Below are 16,318 nucleotides of genomic sequence, written 5' to 3' on the forward strand. Positions count from 1 at the left end.
TCTGACACCGGTTGTACAGGGACCGAACAGCCCTTATCAGGGGGTCCGGTACCCCATATTCTAGGAGCACCCCCTGCAGGATTCCCCGAGGGACACGGTCGAACGCCTTTTCCAAATCCACAAAACACATGTAGACTGGTTGGGCAAACTCCCATGCACCCTCCAGGATCCTGCCAAGGGTGTAGAGCTGGTCCACTGGGACAAAAACCACACTGTTCCTCCTGAATCCGAGGTTCGACTATCTGACGGACCTTCCTGCTCCAGGACCCCCGAATAGACTTTTCGAGGGAGGCTGAGGAGTGTGATCCCTCTGTAGTCAGAACACACCCTCCAGTCCCCTTTCTTAAAGGGGGACCACCACCCCGGTCTGCCAATCCAGAGGCACTGTCCCTGATGACCATGCAATGTTGCAGACGCGTGGCAACCAAGACAGTCCTACAATATCCAGAGCCTTGAGGAACTCCGGGCGTATCTCATCCACCCCCTGGGGCCCTGCCACCTCACCGCCGGTGTCCACCAACGGGTTCGGGGATTGCCGTCACGACAGGCACCGACCACCTTATGGCTACAGCTTCGGTCAGCCTTTTCACAGGCATATATAGCAAAATAAGTTGGATTTTCAGGATGGGTTGTTTAAGCTGGTTTGAAGAAATTTGAAGAAACTGGGAAAATTGAAATCACCAAATATAGTGGAAAATGGCAAAAACTGTCTGTTTTGATCGAGTGTACTTAAATGTGGCTTCCTTAAGTAACAGAGCAACTATCAAAGTCATCTGGTATTCAAAGCTTCAACCATACGAAGAAGTCTTTAAAAAGTGGTCTTGCAGGCTGTGTTGCAGCTAAGAGAGCATTGTTCAGGAAAGACAACAAGCAGAATTGACTAGAGGTCATGAAAGACCATAAAATATCGAGCAATGACAGATGACAGACTTTTGTGGACTTTTTGTTCACAAATAGCCAGTATGTCAGAAAATGAGTTGGCAACTAGTACACTGATCTGTGAAATAATGTGAAAGCAACATCATGGTCTATGGGTGCATTTCAGCCAACAGTATAAGTATGAGTCTGGTCAAAATTGATGAAATGATGATCATTAGACTGGCTACCTCAGAGTCCCCAATCTCACCATAACTGAAGCAACCAAAATCTAAATCTGAGTTTATGCAAAACCTGCAAGAAGCTTGGAACAATTTACTAGGACTACTTGAAAAGATTACACAGTGTACTACTGCAAATTGCTTCAGCTGTGAATTCTAAGGAAAGTCCTAAAATAAACTGGCTTACCATTTATTCTATCAGTTTTTTTGAGTTTATTCCAATATTATATACCAGTAACGGCCCAATGCACGATAACATGCAGTGAATACACTTGACTTGAGTATTCATAGTTTTCATACTCTTTCTCTGTACATTTAGTATTTGTTAGCTCAGAGGTTGATGTGATTGCTTCTTAATTCTTTTTTCTTTTGCATTTATATAGCGCGGCGGCACGGTGGCGCAGTGGGTAGCGCTGCTGCCTCGCAGTTGGGAGACCTGGGGACCCGGGTTCGCTTCCCGGGTCCTCCCTGTGTGGAGTTTGCATGTTCTCCCCGTGTCTGCGTGGGTTTCCTCCGGGCACTCCGGTTTCCTCCCACAGTCCAAAGACATGCAGGTTAGGTGGATTGGCGTTTCTAAATTGGCCCTAGTGTGTGCTTGGTGTGTGGGTGTGTTTGTGTGTGTCCTGTGGTGGGTTGGCACCCTGCCCAGGATTGTTTCCTGCCTTGTGCCCTGTGTTGGCTGGGATTGGCTCCAGCAGACCCCCGTGACCCTGTGTTCGGATTCAGCGGGTTGGAAAATGGATGGATTTATATAGCGCTTTTCTCACTACTCAAAGCGCTCAGCAATTGCAGGTTAAGGGCCTTGCTCAAGGGCCCAACAGAGCAGAGTCCCATTTGGCATTTACGGGATTCGAACCGGCAACCTTCCGATTGCCAGTGCAGATCCCTAGCCTCCAAGCCACCACTCCGCCTTCTTCTCTTCTTCCGCTTCTTCTCTTCTTTTGTCTGCATCTTTTCGTGTTAAAACTGATTAAGTCAGTGTTTGTGTTGCAGTTACTTGGTACATTTTCATTAATTTTTTCACTTATCTGGCACTTAAGACTTCAATCTACTTCAAGAATGATTTAAGATATGAAGAGGTAAGGGGAAGTGACGGTGGTAGGGATGAGAACAGTGCCCATACGCATGCACCGCACGGCCGGCCTGCTGGCCTCTCCCGAGAGTTGATTCTACAATAAAATAAAAATAAAAAGAGGAATAACCTTGGAGGTCAATCTTAACCCCGAAAGTGGATATTAGACATCACGTAATTTCAGGTCAATAGTTCAAACGGTGTGCAAGCTACAGGTGATTTAAAATCCTGGACAGACAAACGAACAGCCACGGTAGCGTATAATATATATATATATATATATATATATATATATATATATATATATATATATATATATATATTATAAAAAGAAATCCTGTCCCCTGTCCTGACAGTCTACGATACGTGATCTTCTCGGAAGATAATTTAAAGACCCGCGAGACGAAAGAGACCTGCCACTGTGTGTCTCATGGGAACATAGAATGAGAGTCTTGCAAGACACACCCTACTTACAAGCAATATTAAAAAAAACAAATCAGTAGTGTAAAGGCAGTCATGCAGCACACACAGCTCCAGGGCTCTCAGTGCATATAAAGTGTATAAGGTTAATACGGTAGAAATGAGTAGGGTAGAAATGAAATGAATAGGGTAGAAATGAAACGTCGACAATTAAATGAAGAAGAAAGAAAAGCGTGAAGAAAAGAGACCCAAAAGCCATGGAGAGAAAAAAATGCTAAAAAGAAAAACAATAATCTAGGTGCAGATTTAGAACATAAGGAACGTGATGATCAGCCCGGAACAAGTGGAATGGAAAAAAAAGCACGTCCAATCCAGCTCAGAATTAAAAGACAATGAATAAAAGAAAGTAGATCTTCATAAAGACGTTTACAAACGTTGACGCTAAACACATGCAGAGCAGGTTAGAGACTATGAAACCAGTGAAATTAGAAAGGCTCAAAAAAAAAACAAACTGCGCTATACACATGTGAAGAAAGCTGCAACAGCAGCTACCCCAACCGAATGTGAGCAGCATTATACATCCTGCAAGAAAGAATTCAACCACGCCCAGGGCCAGAAATAAAAGACAGGTATGCTTTTACAACGTCACGCAAGACCAGGCAGTGAGCCATCATTTAAAACAAGTCAACAGACCTCTAAGCTAGCAGTTGTTGGATTGCTTTTGGCAGGCAAGCATCATGTGCTCAGAGCTCTTAAAACAACGACATGCGACAGGCAGAAGAGGCAGCTAGCAAGCAGCAAAAAGACGGCAAATGATCCAAAGGCATATCCTTAGCGTACGTTCAGCCACAACACCCTTCACAACACGAGCAGTATTATAAGTCTGGAAAGAAAGAGATGTAACCTCGCGCAAGGCAGGAAATAAAGAAACAAGTATTGTTTTTACAAAAGTTTTTAAAGTAAAAGTGAAAATAATGCATATGTAACAATTCACAAGAAAATAACAATCTCTTTAAATTGTAGATTTCCTGCCTAAGGTAAAGTCATCCCTGATGAATGGGGACGTGGGAATGAGGGGTCCTTTCATTGGATTAGCGCTATTTCAGATGTGGAATAGCAAAATGGGGGAGGCAGCTTGATAAATGAGGTCTCCAGGACTTAAAACAAATCCAAATCATATTATGTGATATCATCTAATGTGAAATTCTGCTCCGTACTTCTAGAATTTTTATTTTTATACTGTACTGAGGATTTATTCTGTTCTATGTATTGTACTGTAAGGCTCAGAATTAAAAGACAATGAGTAAAATGACAAAGTAGAACTTCATAAAGACGTTTACAAACGTTGGCGCTAAACACATGCAGAGCAGGTTAGAGACTATGAAACCAGTGAAATTAGAAAGGCTCAAAAAAAAAACAAAACAAAAAAAATGGCACTATACACATGTGGAGAAAGTTAAAGTATATGAAAGTAGGAAAATTTGAAAATATAAAAAAAGAAAGTAAAGATCGCAGTAGCGCAAACAAACAAACTGCCTCATTTAACTATGCACCAGTCTAACTTTGGTTTTACACAATAATTACTACACTATTGCACTTTAACACTTAATTCTACCTTATTCACATAATTTTATTTATTTATTATGTTCTACTATACTGTTATCTTTCAATCTATGCCTTTTTGTTAATTTAACTGATATTCTTCTAACTTTGCACAGTTTTTGATAAGCGGATCAGGATGTATTTCACTGCGTGCTGTCCTGTATAACTATGCATGTGACAAATAAAGAATCTTGAGAATTTCAAAAACGGAGTTTACCGCACATGCATTTATTGGTTACTTTATTCATGTATATATATTTATCTGTCTGCTTATTTAAAAAGCTACATGGTGAGGAAGGCAGGCTCTATTGTTGGCATGGAGCTAGACAGTTTGACATCTGTGGCAGAGCGACGGGCGCTCAGCAGGCTCCTATCAATTATGGAAAATCCACTGCATCCACTAAACAGTGTCATCTCTAGACAGAAGAGCAGCTTCAGCGACAGACTGCTGTCACTGTCCTGCTCCACTGACAGACTGAGAACATCGTTCCTCCCCCAAACTATGCGACTCTTCAATTCCACCTGGGGGGGTAAATGTTAACATTATATAAAGTTATTGTCTGTTTTTACCTGCATTATTATCAATCTTTACTTTAATATTGTTTTTTGTATCAGTAAGGTGCTGCTGGAGTATGTGAATTTCCCCTTGGGATTAATAAAGTATCTATCTATCTATCTATCTATCTATCTATCTATCTATCTATCTATCTATCTATCTATCTATCTATCTATCTATCTATCTATCTATCTATCTATCTATCTATCTATCTATCTATTTACCACAGGAGTCAAAAACGTTCTGTCTAGCCCTTGTACAAAAACCTAGACAAAAGCTGGGGTATCACCTTGGTAACCTCATGTACTTTTGGAACTGTGAGAGGAAAATAGCACGACTTTACAGACAGGAGTCCAATGCAGAACTCTACTTACTTTTTTACTTTGTAAAAAAAAAATATTAACTGCTGATGATGTAGATCGTTTTGTCTGTGCTGAAATTCCAAACAGAGAAACCTATCCTGACCTCATTAAAAAGATTCAGCATATTGGGACTCGCAAGATTACAAATATTGTTTTTACAGAAGTTTTGAAATAAAAGTGAAACTAATGAAATAGCAACAATTCAAAGAAAAAAAAATCTTAAAAGTGTGTATCCGGAAAACCAAACACGGGGGTTGGCGAGTGAAGTGAGCAGGGGGCGAAGCCCCCTAGTATATATATATAAAGATTGTTTTCACAAGCAAATTAAAGCTCAGTGCCTAGATGATTAGCTTGGGTGGCCTAAGAGTCTTACACAGTACTTTATAATATACTATCTGAAATACCCGGCATTGCCTGGGAGGAAAATAAAGTGTTGCATTTTTTTCTATTATATTTTTCTCAAACAATTAAAAAAAAAAACTTTAAAAATAAAAATAAAGTAACAAACAATGAAGACTCATTAATGTGCTTGTCTTGTGGTCTTGTATGTTTGTTATCATCCAGCTGAGGCTCGGAACAGGCCAACTCTATTTAATTTCAAAAGTAACAGGGGTGTGGTAGCACTCAAACATTAAAAATGCTGGCAGTCACCTCCAGTTCACCCTCTGGTGGTCGTTCCAAGTGTCAACTGGATGATAACATGCAAGACCGCAAGATCACCCCCACCCTATCCAGAAGGGGGTGGGTTAGGGTTGATTACACCCTATAGTATTTTTAGTCAACCAATGAAAAACATGAGTTTCATGAAAATCGCTCCAGCTGTTCGGAAATGATGCTGGAACATACATACATACACACACACATACATTTACTTTTTATATATATATAATCGATATAGATTATATATATACAGTAGATAGATAGATAGATAATGTAACCTGTTCCTCCCTTAAAAAATATTCAAAGAAAAGAATGCAAAGAAATTTGCATGTTAGATGTAAAAGGTGAAACTGAGGTAGACCTCCAGCTATGGTCTTCTATTTTATAATGTAAAACAATAAACTGTGTGCAGTTGCTCTTTCAACTCCTGTGTGTAGCCATCATGTTCTGCTGGTGTTCTCAACAGTTAAAAGACATATGTTTTTTATTGTTTCTGATCCCGGAGATATCCATGATTATTGTTAATGGAAAAATGCTTAATAATATGTTATCCTGAGCAAAGTGGTAATTTTCATGTTTCTTACGAGGTTTAAGTGCTAGCCTAGCAATTTCTGTTTATTAATATTGTTGATTGTTTTGTATATTTTCATTTCATAATTCTGGTGGTATAAAAGATGGTATAACATTAAACATGTCTGACTTAAATTTGTACTCAATTTAAACTTCAGTTGTATACTAAAGGCCCATAAACCTCATTTGCAACGTACATTTGCATTCATTTCATGGTGTTTTTTCACTCAATATTTTGCTGTGAATGACTCCACTTGGTTACACACTTTTAACATTTTGTGGTAATATCCATCCATCCATCCATTTTCCAACCCGCTGAATCCGAACACAGGGTCACAGGGGTCTGCTGGAGCCAATCCCAGCCAACACAGGGCACAAGGCAGGAACCAATCCTGGGCAGGGTGCCAACCCACCGCAGGTGTGGTAATATCTCAAGTCCTTAATCTTCTCTACGTAACATAGGTGTGCTCAATATGAACAATGGACTGTATGATGAATGATTTTCAAATTGCTGTTATCTGCTTTTTAAACTTTGAGTCTTAGCACAGTGGAATAGCTTAACTTTAAGTCATTAAGTCCTCCAGTAATTCTATTAGATATCCTTTATTATGCCCGGTGACATTACTGATGTATCTTTTAGTTGCTCTGCTCTTGTTTACTCTTATTTTGTTTGCTCCCACAGAGGAAAAATGTACTAATAAAGATTCAATATGAGAAGTGGGAATATGCTAAAGCAACCAAGCGCAAAACCATGCATTACAATTTTTCTAAAAATATGTTAGTCACTTGTTAGCAGCATATTTTCATTTAGCTTAGCGTCTTCATGGTGTAAGTTCATTGCAAACTAATTTGTACATCAGAGACAGTAAGAGAATGAAAAATAGTTGCAAAACTGGAAAAAATAAGAAGTAATAATGATTAACTGAATACTGCCTGATAGCAAAAAATTAGGATTGGATGGCTTATCAGAAAACCAGGATAATGCTGTGTTTTAATAAAGATGGATGACCTGAGGCTTTTTTAAGTTTTTGCTTTGCAGTGAAAATAATTTGTCCTAGAAAATCATAGGACAATCATAAATTTTCCTCATGGAACAAAACCATTGCTTCCAGCTCCATCCTTATACATGAAGGGCTGCAGAAGCTTTTGCACTCAGCAAGTAACTGGTTGGGGCTCAACACTGGGTGTATGTATGTGCATGAGGGTTTCTCGCAATAAACTGGCATTCATGCAGAGTTCATTCCTGCCCTGTGCCTAATCTGGCCCAAGTAAGCCCTTGGTCTTTGTGACCCTGAACATTATAAGCAGAAAAATTCCAACCTTTAAATGAGAATGATAAGCACAGTCATCCTTCTAGTAATCTTCTGGGGCAAGGGTGCTATTTAGAGATATAATTTATTTGTTTGTTAATAGTAGTATTTCAGCATATGGCTGAATCTCGGCAAATAGTATAGCCCTATACCCTTCAGAATTCATCCTGCTACTTCTGCTAGCAGAAATATCACCAACAAACAATAGTAACTGACTTTCATTCGCAGCCATGCATGATCATACCTTAAGACTGCCTCTGCCATATTTCACTGATGATGTGGTATTCATCAGATCATTTAGCCATTTCTTCTCTTCTCCATACTCTTCTCTTTCCAATATTCTAGTCTATATTGATCTTTGTTTCCTTTATCCAAAGAAAATTGTTCCACAACTGCACATTCTTTTAAAAAATATTTTTTGGCAAAGTCTAATCTGTCCTTCCTATGCTTGAGGTTTGCCAGTTGTTTGCACCTTGGGGTAAACCCTCTGTCTTTACTTTTGTAAAGTTTTCTCTTGATTGTAGGCTTTGACAATGATTGTTCTACCTCCCAGAGAGTGTTCTTGGTTTGACTAAATGTTGTGAAGGAGTTCTTCTTCACCAAAGGACAGAATTCTGCAATCAACCATCACAATTGCCTTCAGTGGTTTTCCAGACCTTCCGGTGTTGCTGTGTCCACCAAGTACAGTATGCTCCTTCTTTTTAAGAATATACCAAATGGCTGATTTGACCACTCCTTGTGTTTCTGCTGTCTCTCTAAAGGTTTGTTTTGTTTTCTCAGCCTAATGATGGACTGTTTTTACTTGCATGGACAGCTCTTTGGACCTCATATTGAGAGTTTACAGGAAGGGCTCGTTTATACTTCATGTCTCAGAATGCGTACGCGCCTGCATCATGGCTGCCACGTGTTCCCAGCGTTCATTTGACATGTCCTCTGAGCAGGTCCTCAGAAATTAACGCAATGCGTGCACGAGTTGCAGTACCAGCAATAAGTCGGGGGGAGCAGTGCGCTAAAAGTTGGAACGTGACGTCAGAGTCTCTGTTTACTATCTACATGTGACAGAAAGCCTCTATGCAGATCCAACAGGATCGATGTACGCGCTTCGATGTTTGATGGTTGAGGTTCGATGTGGTGAAGCAAAATGCCGACATACAGATGCATTCGTGGTGCTTTTATATTAAAGCGTTGCATATTCCTGATCATAATGACACAATATATTTTAAAAGTCTCACATCCCATCTTGGGTGGCATGGTGGGTAGCGCTGCTGCCTCACAGTTAGGAGACCTGGGTTCGCTTCCTGCGTCCTCCCTGCGTAGAGTTTGCATGTTCTCCCCGTGTCTGTGTGGGTTTCCTCCGGGTGCTCCGGTTTCCTTCCACAGTCCAAAGACATGCAGGTTAGGTACATTGGCAATTCTAAGTTGTCCCTAGTGTGTGCTTGGGTGCGCGGTTTGTTTCCTGCCTTGCGCCCTGTGTTGGCTGGGATTGGCTCCAGCAAACTCCCTTGACCCTGTAGTTAGGATACAGTAATCCCTCCTCCATCGCGGGGGTTGCGTTCCAGAGCCACCCGCGAAATAAGAAAATCCGCGAAGTAGAAACCATATGTTTATATGGTTATTTTTATATTGTCATGCTTGGGTCACAGATTTGCGCAGAAACACAGGAGGTTGTAGAGGGACAGGAACGTTATTCAAACACTGCAAACAAACATTTGTCTCTTTTTCAAAAGTTTAAACTGTGCTCCATGACAAGACAGAGATGACAGTTCAGTCTCACAATTAAAAGAATGCAAACATATCTTCCTCTTCAAAGGAGTCAGGAGCAGAGACTGTCATAAAGGCAGAGGAAAATCAATAGGGCTGTTTGGCTTTTAAGTTTGCGAAGCACCGCAAAACAAAGCTGTTGAAGGCGGCAGCTCACACCCCCTCCGTCAAGAGCACAGAAAGAGAGAGAGAGACAGAGAAAAACAAGCAAGCAAAAATCAATACGTGCCCTTCGAGCTTTTAAGTATGCGAAGCACGGTGCAGCATGTCGTTTCAGGAAGCACCTGCACTTTAACCTTGTAGTTTACTTTATCCTTAATGCAGACCGTCGTAAATATCATCCCAGTTTTTAATTGCTGCGGCAAGAGGCAATAGATCACCACACAGAACACATTAAATGTATGATATTCCAACTCTCTGCAAATTTAGAATCTTTAGATTTATACTTGATATCACTTTCATGATGAAATGCATTAAAGTATGTATGTTACATTTTACAGATAATCATTAATTTCGTTTACTGTTAATAATTACACACATGGGGGTGACACGGTGGCAGAGCAGTAGCACTGCTGTCTCGCAGGGAGTCACGTCGCTGGTATTCCCTGCTTGGATTCCACACTGTGCTCCGGTTTCCTTCCAAAGATATGCAGATTTGGCGATTTGGTACAGCTAAAATTACTCCAGTGTATGTGTGTGCTTGTATTCACCTTGTGATGAGCTGAGGCCCCGTCCAGGGATTGTTTCTGCCTCATGCCCAATGCTTGCTGGAATGGACACATCCCTGGATTGATGGATATAATCGTTAAACATCCTTTTCAGAAATATTGCGGTAAGTTGTCATCGGAATTTAGTGGGTGTTCCAGGCAATTCACAACACAGAGAAGCTGAATGTGTTCTCACCGTGATAATATCTCGCACTGCCACCTGCTGGATTCCTCCAGATTTACGTAAAGTATGTGCGCAAGTATAAACAGTAAAACGCTTGTGTAGCAGGAGTGTCCGCTGCAGCATGTGTCACATCGTGTCAAGAATAAACCCGGCCTAACAGCTTCCAAATGCAAATACCACACTTGGAATCAGTTTCAGACCTTTTAGCTGCTTAATAGTTAATGAAATAATGAGGGAACTGCTCCCACCTGGCTATGGAACAGGTGTCAAATGTCCAAACGCTTTGGAGGAAATGGAGAGGTTGGACTATTCAGAAAAATGGCTGTCATTCCTAAACCGCTCATACAATACTTTTAGTAAACCCCTTGAATTAAAGCTGAAAGTCTATACTTCAATCACAGCTTGATTGCTTTATTTCAAATCCATTGTGGTGGTGTACAGAGCCAAAATTATGAAATATGTGTCTTTGTCCAAATACAGACCTGACTATAGTAGAGAAAATTCCTTAATCAGCATTTCTTATATTTATTATACAGTAATCCCTCCTCCATCGCGGGGGTTGCGTTCCAGAGCCACCCGCGAAATAAGAAAATCCGCGAAGTAGAAACCATATGTTTATATGGTTATTTTAATATTGTCATGCTTGGGTCACAGATTTGGGCAGAAACACAGGAGGTTGTAGAGAGACAGGAACGTTATTCAAACACTGCAAACAAACATGTGTCTCTTTTTCAAAAGTTTAAACTGTGCTCCATGACAAGACAGAGATGACAGTTCCGTCTCACAATTAAAAGAATGCAAACATATCTTCCTTTTCAAAGGAGTGCGCATCAGGAGCAGATGTCAGAGAGATAGAGAAAAGCAAACAAATCAATACGCTGTTTGGCTTTTAAGTATGCGAAGCACCACGGCACAAAGCTGTTGAAGGCGGCAGCTCACACCCCCTCCGTCAGGAGCAGGGAGAGAGAGAGAGAGACAGAGAAAAATCAATACGTGCCCTTTAAGCTTTTAAGTATGCGAAGCACCGTGCAGCATATCGCTTCACGAAGCAGCTGCACACAGAAGGTAGCAACATGATGATAATCTTTCAGCATTTTTAGACGAGCGTCCGTATGGTCTAGGTGTGCGAACAGCCCCCCTGCTCACACACCCTAGGTCAGGATCAGAGAGAGTCAGCGCAAGAGAGAGAGAGAGAGAGAGAAAAGTAAGCTGGGTAGCTTCTCAGCCATCTGCCAATAGCGTCCCTTGTATGAAATCAACTGGGCAAACCAACTGAGGAAGCATGTACCAGAAATTAAAAGACCCATTGTCCGCAGAAATCCGCGAACCAGCAAAAAATCCGCGATATATATTTAAATATGCTTACATATAAAATCCGCGATGGAGTGAAGCCGTGAAAGGCGAAGCGCGATATAGCGAGGGATTACTGTATATATAAATTTATTCTAATACTAAATACAAACAGTACCATCCAATAAATTTTATGTTGTTTGCTCACATCAGCCCCTGCTGTGGACTGCCCTTCTTATAGTCAGAAATTTGTCGGTTTAACGCACAGTGCACAGTGCACAGTAGCCTACACTTCAGCAGGGCAAGAGAAGATTAAAGTGCAAACATTTATAAAGCAGACCATACATTCACTTGTGCATCTTTGATGTCCATCCATCCATTTTCCAACCCGCCGAATCCGAACACAGGGTCACGGGGGTCAGCTGGAGCCAATCCCAGCCAACACAGGGCACAAGGCAGGAAACAATCCTGGGCAGGGTGCCAACCCACCGCAGGACACACACAAACACACCCACACACCAAGCACACACTAGGGCCAATTTAGAATCGCCAATCCACCTAACCTGCATGTCTTTGGAATGTGGGAGGAAACCGGAGCGCCCGGAGGAAACCCAAGCAGACACGGGGAGAACATGCAAACTCCACGCAGGGAGGACCCGGGAATCGAACCCAGGTCCCCAGATCTCCCAACTGCGAGGCAGCAGCGCTACCCACTGCGCCACCGTGCCGCCCATCTTTGATGTTTTCATTGCCATATACTCTTGAGTTTGCTAAAGGTCTCAGTAAACATTTTATTGAGCAGTACACCATAGAATTATTTGATTTCCTTGTGATCTCCATGATGACGCCTCACACTGTGCCTCATAGTCCTCTTGTGGCTCACACGCCATGATGCCCCTCACTTGGTGTTCTGCCCAATGTAGTAACTCTACTTTAAAAATAATTTTTGAGATGGATTAGTGACCGATAACGTCTTAACTGTTGCTTGCTGTGATGTTCCAAACATTTATCAATATCCTCTGACCATTTATTTACATTTTAAGAGAATCTGTGTGTTTGTGTGGGTGTGTGTGTGTGTGCTGAAGAACAAACGTTCTGGTTATTTTTGACTCACCTTTGTATTTCTGTATTCCACCGCTTCATAAAGATGTGAGAAGATAAACTACATATATTTGATCCTGTGCAAAATTCTTCAGTAATTTAGATAGTTCACAAAAATATTTGGGCGACTCGGTGATGCAGTGGTAGTGCTGCTGCCTCACAGTAAGGAGACCAGGGTTCACGCCCCAGGTCTTTACAGTGTGGAGTTTGCATATTCTCCCCATGTCTGCGTAGGTTTCCTTTTGGTTTGGTTTCCTACCACAGTCCAAAGACCTGCAGGTTAGATGGATTGCCAATACTAAATTGGCCCCAGTGTGTGGCAGGGGTAAATGTGTGTTCTCCCTGCGATGAACTGGCAGCCTGTCCAGGGTTTGTTCATACCTAGCTCTCTATGCTGCCTGGGGTATGCTCCAGCACCCCCTGTGACCCTGTTCAGGACTAAATGGTTTAGAAAATTACTAACTGACAAAAATATTTTTGACTGTTATTTTATGTCTTCTTACTGTGTGTCAACAGAACAGAAAGTATTTCTGAGTTGGAGTGAAGAAATGCAATAAAACATTTGAATTTTCTTAAAGAAAGAAACTTACAAATTAATATAGGGCTAGTTTGCTTGAGTAAGTGAGTCTACACACATCTGCTAATGACCAATGACAGAATGTGGAGGTTTAACCGAAGTGATTAAGTGAAACAGAAACAGCTAAATAAAACTGGGCACAGGACAACCCAATACAAGTTTGACCTGTAAATCTTATACTATGGCAAACGTAAGCATAGAAACAAGCAATAAAGTAGTCATCCAGTATCATAAAGGACTATCCCAAACAAAAAAATTGTGTCAGACAAGTGTTTCCAGATGTGGTGCCCAAGTTCTTTTAGTGGAGCTCAAGCAATGTGGTTGGTCACAGAAGGTGAGTGCAGGAAGAAATAAATATATCAAGCTTACACCCCTTTGAAATTGGTAATGTCCAGCACTGTTCTAGTCTCAGAACTAGAAGAAACCAATGAGAACCCCACTATAGTGCCTCTAAACCATTTCCCCACTCTTGGAAGTGTTCACATTTTGTTATACAACATTGAATGGCAGTGGATTTAATTTGGCTTTTTTGACTTTGATCAATAGAGAATGTCTCTTTAATGTCTAAGTGAAACCAGATCTCTGCCAAATTATCTGAATTGAATACAATTACTTTATAAAACACAAAGTAATTGATCACATTAATATTCACCCTCTTCAAGTCAGTATTTACTACATGCATCTTTTGCAGCCATTACAGTCTTAAATCTGTGTGCACCGATCTGTCTCTCTATCCGGTTTGTATGTCTGGATATTGCCATTTTTCCCCATTATTTGCAAAAGTGCTCATGATCTTTCAGTTTACATGGAGATCATGAGTGAACAGCCTTTTTTCAAGTCCAGTCACATATTGCCAATTGGCTTGAAATGCGGACTCTGACCTGGCGTTTCCAATACATTCAAATTGTTGTTTTTAAGCCATTCCTTTATAGCATTGTTTTATATTTGGGGTCGTTGTTTTGCTGGAAAAACAAATTTTCTCCCATGGCACAAGTTTATTAAAGGCTGCATGACATTTTTTTTCCAGATTTTCCCTTTATTTTGCTGCATTAATTTTACCCCTAAACCATTCAAGACCTGCTGCACAGAAACATTCTCACAGCATGATGTTAACACCGTGCTAGTACATGGTGAGTTTTTGATAACGTGTATTGTTTTGGTCATGGCATTTAGTCTGATTGCCAAAGAACACAATGGTCTAATTAGTCCATAGAACCTTCTTCCAGCTGTCTTGGGAATCTCCCATGTGCTTCTGGCAAACTCTAGCTAAGATATTTTGTGTTTTTTTTTTTTTTTTTTTAACCATGGCTGAACCACTGGTGAAACATCTGAGCAACAGTTATCGTCTGCACAGTCTCTCCAATGCAATCTACAGTAGCTTGTAGATAGATCTTTTGATGGCCTCCTTTACTAGTCTTCCACAAACACTCAGTTTTTGTGAACAGCCTGCTCTATGAAGATTTACATCTGTGACATACTCTGTCTATTTCTTAATGATTTTAATTAGACCCCCAAGGAATATTCAGTGACTTAGATATTTTCTTGTTTCCATCCTCTGACTTTTGCTTTTAAATCACCTTATCATAGAGTTGCTTGTTATCATTGTGAATGTTAGGCCACCATACTGACTTCTCGCAAACGGGACCTTTCAGATAAAGTGCATTTATACTATAATCAACCGAAATAGCTTGAATACAGACAGGTGATCTCCATTTTACTTAATTATGTGACTTCTAAAGCTAATTGGCTACATAGGTGACCATTTAGGTGTGTCATAGTAAGGGGGAGGAATGTGATCAATTATTTTGTGTTTTATATTTATAATTAATTTAGACTTCTTTAAAAAGATCTGTTTTCACTTTGAAAGTAAAGGGTATTTTTCTGTTGATGAGTGTCAAAAAAGACAAATTAAATTCAGTGTCATTCAATGTTGTACAACAATAAAATGTTAAAACTTCCAAGGGGTAAATACATTTTATAGGTGCTGTACATTCTGGGGAAGTCTTTTCAGAAGTGGTCTTCTTGAAGGATTTGCAACCTTCAAGCCACTCCTTCAAGATGGAAACCAAACAACTTAACTATGCATGAAATACAAGCTAAAGTACAGGGAGAGTCTTATCCATCATGCAGTGCTATCAGAAAGGCATCTGATGGATCCTGTCTTCATTCTGCTGCTGGAAAATGGCCACATACACATGGCCAACATCATAAAGAATATCTGCAATAAAAAGAGGAGCAAGGAATCCTGCAACAGTCCTTGAGTTAGTCTGGGAGACGGAAGCAAGTAAGACCACCACATACATATAATTTGTGTCAAGCGATGATCTACCTGGACAGTTTCATGCAAGACCACAATACGTTTTTCCCAAATAACTTTAATTGACCTAAGATTCAAGAAGAGGTTGCTATAATATTTAAATGTTGCATTATCTAATAAAAATGTTATGACTCTGTTTATTTTGCCATTTTTTTTTTTTTTTGTAAGTCTCTTAGTGAAAGTTAGATGTGCTTACTACTCATGGTGGTGGAGAAATGGTTATGGCTTAAGCTTCACAGGTTCAGTAAATTGGTTTGAATCCTGGCTCTGTCATCATTTTTGTAGAGTTTGCTTTGTCTGTGAAGTTTTGTAGTCTCATCCCAAAAAGTTGTCAGTTTTGGATGACTGATCATATTAGACAGGCATGCCACCCAGTTTTATAATGCCATGGCCTTCAGTGACTATTGTCATAATTAGTTTGAGGAAAGTAATCCATGAATAAATAGTGTCTTTTTAAAAAATTCTTACTATGCATATACTCTATTACATGTAATCTTGTATAATAATATTTTAAATTGTACTGCCTGCTGATTTAACTGCATCGTTTTATGTCCCCTGAGAAATAAGACTTTTTGACAGTTTGATTGACCCTGAACATAATGATACCTTTATTATTTATTTTAATGCAATAATTTGACATGTCAGATTATGCCTATAGAATTTATATCCCTGCAGTGTCTCTTGATCACATGCAGTTTGCAGTCACATAATGTAAATTGATGTCATCACAAA

General features: G+C 40.3%; 1 protein-coding gene across 2 annotated transcripts in view; it reads left to right on the plus strand.

Annotated features, from left to right (window-relative positions):
* The window catches only part of efna3b (ephrin-A3b), a 320,073-nt gene that overhangs the window by 177,359 nt on the left and 126,396 nt on the right, over positions 1–16,318 (plus strand). The gene's annotated exons all lie outside the window — the stretch shown is intronic.

Source organism: Erpetoichthys calabaricus, chromosome 2, assembly GCF_900747795.2.
Source record: "Erpetoichthys calabaricus chromosome 2, fErpCal1.3, whole genome shotgun sequence".
Classification (NCBI taxonomy): Eukaryota; Metazoa; Chordata; class Cladistia; order Polypteriformes; family Polypteridae; genus Erpetoichthys; species Erpetoichthys calabaricus.